Here is a 4,911-nt window from a genome sequence, read left to right as displayed (position 1 = left end):
TGGTCCAAACCAGAAAATAACCCAGTATCTGTTCAACGAGTATGTGAAGTGTGCGAAAGTATGAGTCTGATGAGGTCAAATCCCAGACCAATCCAAGACTTACCTTGCGTTATCCTCTAAAATATTGATCGAAACCAGGTTTCATCGACTGTTTCAGTGTGGTACCACATTACTACGTGATCCAAACCAGAAAAAACCCAGGATCTGTTCAACGAGTATGTGAAGTGTGCGAAAGTATGAGTCTGATGAGGGCAAATCCCAGACCTATCCCAGACCTAACATGCGTTATCCTCTAAAATATTTATCAAGACCAGGTTCAATTGATTGTTTCAGTGTGGACCCACATTACTACGTGATCCAAACCAGAAAAAACCCAGGATCCGTTCAACAAGTATGTGAAGAATGCGAAAGCATGAGTCTGATGAGTGAAAATCCCAGGCCTAACCTAGACCTAACATGCGTTATCCTCAATAATATTGATCGAAACCAGGTTTAATTGAGTGTTTCAGTGATGTACTTCATTACTGCGTGATGCAATCCAGTAAATGCCCAGGATCTAGCCATCTAGTATGAGAAATATGCGAAAGAATGAGCCTGATGAGAGCAAATCCCATGCCTAACCTAGACCTAACATGAATTATTCTCTAAAATATTCATCAAAACCAGGTTTAATTGACTGTTTCAGTGTGGTACCACATTAATACGTGATCCAATCCAGAAATAGCCCAGGATCCAGCAATGAAGTATGAGAAATATGCGAAAGTATGAACCTGATGAGGGCAAATCCTAGACCTAACCCAGACCTAACATGCGTTATCCTCCAAAATATTTATCAAGACCAGGTTTAATTCAATGTTTCAGTGTGGTACCACATTACTACGTGATCCAAACCAGAAAAAACCCAGGATCTGTTCAACAAGTATGTGAAAAACGCGAAAGTATGAGCCTGATGAGGGCAAATCCCAGACCTATCCCAGACCTAACATGCGTTATCCTCTAAAATATTTATCAAGACCAGGTTTAATTGATTGTTTCAGTGTGGTCCCACATTACTACGTGATCCAATCCAGAAATAGCCCAGGATCCAGCCATGAAGTATGAGAAATATGCGAAAGTATGAACCTGATGAGGGCAAATCCTAGACCTAACCCAGACCTAACATGCGTTATCCTCCAAAATATTTATCAAGACCAGGTTTAATTCAATGTTTCAGTGTGGTACCACATTACTACGTGATCCAAACCAGAAAAAACCCAGGATCTGTTCAACAAGTATGTGAAAAACGCGAAAGTATGAGCCTGATGAGGGCAAATCCCAGACCCATCCCAGACCCAACTTGCGTTATCCTCTAAAATATTGATCGAAACCAGGTTTAATTGACTGTTTCTGTGTGGTACCACATTACTACGTGATACAATCCAGAAATAGCCCGGGATCTAGCCATGAAGTATGAGAAATATGCGAATGTATGAGCCTGACGAGGGCAAATCCTAGACCTAACAAAGACCTAACATGCGTTATCCTCTAAAATATTTATCAAGACCAGGTTTAATTGATTGTTTCTGTGTGGTCCCACATTACTACCTGATCCAAACCAGAAAAAACCCAGGATCCGTTCAACAAGTATGAGAAGAATGCGAAAGTATGAGTCTGATGAGTGAAAATACCAGGCCTAACCTAGACCTAACATGCGTTATCCTCAAAAATATTGATCGAAACCTGGATTAATCGACTGTTTCAGTGTGGTACCACATTACTATGCGATCCAAACCAGAAAATAACCCAGGATCTGTCAAACGAGTATGTGAAGTGTGCGAAAGTATGAGCCCGATGAGAGCAAATCCCAGACCTAACCTAGACCTAACACGAATTATTCTCTAAAATATTGATCAAAACCAGGTTTAATTGACTGTTTCAGTGTGGTACCACATTACTACGTGATCCAATTCAGAAATAGCCCAGGATCCAGCCATGAAGTATGAGAAATATGCGAAAGTATGAGCCTGATGAGGGCAAATCCCAGACGTAACCTAGACCTAACATGAATTATTCTGTAAAATATTGATCAAAACCAGGTTTAATTGACTGTTTCAGTGTGGTACCACATTACTACGTGATCCAATCCAGAAATAGCCCAGGATCCAGCCATGAAGTATGAGAAATTTGCGAAAGAATGAGCCTGATGAGGGCAAATCCCAGACCTAACCTAGACCTAACATGAATTATTCTCTAAAATATTGATCAGAACCAGGTTTAATTGACTGTTTCAGTGTGGTACCACATTACTACGTGTTCCAATCCAGAAATAGCCCAGGATCCAGCCATGAAGTATGAGAAATATGCGAAAGTATGAGCCTGATGAGGGCAAATCCTAGACCTTACCCAGACCTAACATGCGTTATCCTCTAAAATATTGATCGCAACCAGGTTTAATGGACTGTTTCAGTGTGGTACCACACTACTACGTGATCCAAACCAGAAAAACCCAGGATCTGTTCAACAAGTATGTGAAAAACGCGAAAGTATGAGTCTGATGAGGACAAATCCCAGACCTATCCCACACTTAACTTGCGTTATCCTCTAAAATATTGATCGAAACCAGGTTTAAGCGACTGTTTCAGCGTGGTACCACATTACTATGTGATACAATCCAGAAACAGCCCAGGATCCAGCCATGAAGTATGAGAAATATGCGAAAGTATGAGCCTGATGGGGGCATATCCTAGACCTAACCCAGACCTAACATGCGTTAACCTCTAAAATATTTATCAACATCAGGTTTAATTGATTGTTTCAGTGTGGGACCACATTACTACGTGATCCACACCAGAAAAAACCCAAGATCCGTTCAACAAGTATGTGAAGAATGCGAAAGTATGAGTCTGATGAGTGATAATCCCAGGGCTAACCTAGACCTAACATGCGTTATCCTCAATAATATTGATCGAAACCAGGTTTAATTGAGTGTTTCAGTGTTGTACAACATTACTACGTGATCCAAGCCAGAAAAAGCCCAGGATCAGTTCAACAAGTATGTGAAAAACGCGAAAGTATGAGTCTGATGAGGGCGAATCCCAGACCTATGCCAGACCTAACTTGCGTTATCCTCTAAAATATTGATCGAAACCAGGTTTAATTGACTGTTTCAGCGTGGTACCACATTACTACGTGATACAATCCAGAAACAGCCCAGGATCTAGCCATGAAGTATGAGAAATATGCGAAAGTATGAGCCTGATGAGGGCAAATCCTAGACCTAACCCAGACCTAACATGCGTTATACTCCAAAATATTTATCAAGATCAGGTATAATTGAATGTTTCAGTGTGGTACCACATTACTACGTGAACCAAACCAGAAAAAACCCAGGATCCGTTCAACAAGTATGTGAAGAATGCGAAAGTATGAGTCTGATGAGTGAAAATCCCAGGGCTAACCTAGAACTAACATGCGTTATCCTCTAAAAATATTGACCCAAACCAGGTTTAATGGACTGTTTCAGTGTGGTACCACTTTACTACGTGATCCAAAGCAGAAAAAACCCTCGATCAGGTCAACATGTATGTTAAAACTGCGAAAGTATGACCCTGATGAGGGCAAATCCCAGGCCTAACCTAGACCTAACATGCGTTGTCCTCTAAAATATTGATGGAAACCAGGGTTAATTGACTGTTTCAGTGTTGTACTTCATTACTACGTGATGCAATCCAGAGAAAGCCCAGGATCTAGCCATCAAGTATGAGAAATATGCGAAAGAATGAGCCTGTTGAGAGCAAATCCCAGACCTAACCTAGACCTAACGTGAATTATTCTCTAAAATATTGATCGAAACCAGGTTTAATTGACTGTTTCAGTGTTGTACTTCATTACTACGTGATGCAATCCAGAAAAAGCCCAGGATCTAGCCGTGAAGTATGAGAAATATGCGAAAGAATGAGCCTGATGAGAGCAAATCCCAGACCTAACCTAGACCTAACATGAATTATTCTCTAAAATATTGATCAAAACCAGGTTTAATTGACTGTTTCAGTGTGGTACCACATTACTACGTGATCCAATCCAGAAATAGCCCAGGATCCAGCCATGAAGTACGAGAAATATGCGAAAGAATGAGCCTGATGAGAGCAAATCCCAGACATACCCTAGACCTAACATGAATTATTCTCTAAAATATTGATCAAAACCAGGTTTAATTGACTGTTTCAGTGTGGTACCACATTACTACGTGATCCAATCCAGAAATAGCCCAGGATCCAGCCATGAAGTATGAGAAATATGCGAAAGTATGAGCCTGATGAGGGCAAATCCCAGACGTAACCTAGACCTAACATGAATTATTCTGTAAAATATTGATCAAAACCAGGTTTAATTGACTGTTTCAGTGTGGTACCACATTACTACGTGATCCAATCCAGAAATAGCCCAGGATCCAGCCATGAAGTATGAGAAATATGCGAAAGTATGAGCCTGATGAGGGCAAATCCTAGACCTAACCCAAACCTAACATGCGTTATCCTCTAAAATATTGATCGCAACCAGGTTTAATGGACTGTTTCAGTGTGGTACCACACTACTACGTGATCCAAACCAGAAAAAACCCAGGATCTGTTCAACAAGTATGTGAAAAACGCGAAAGTATGAGTCTGATGAGGTCAAATCCCAGACCTATCCCAGAATTAACTTGCGTTATCCTCTAAAATATTGATCGAAACCAGGTTTAATCGACTGCTTCAGCGTGGTACCACATTACTATGTGATACAATCCAGAAACAGCCCAGGATCCAGCCATGAAGTATGAGAAATATGCGAAAGTATGAGCCTGATGGGGGCAAATCCTAGACCTACCCCAGACCAAACATGCGTTATCCTCTAAAATATTTATCAAGATCAGGTTTAATCGATTGTTTCAGT

The sequence above is a fragment of the Colletes latitarsis genome, unplaced genomic scaffold (assembly GCF_051014445.1).
Source record: "Colletes latitarsis isolate SP2378_abdomen unplaced genomic scaffold, iyColLati1 scaffold0018, whole genome shotgun sequence".
Classification (NCBI taxonomy): domain Eukaryota; kingdom Metazoa; phylum Arthropoda; class Insecta; order Hymenoptera; family Colletidae; genus Colletes; species Colletes latitarsis.
The sequence above is the reverse complement of the archived record's forward strand: the minus strand, read 5'-3'. Positions refer to the sequence as shown.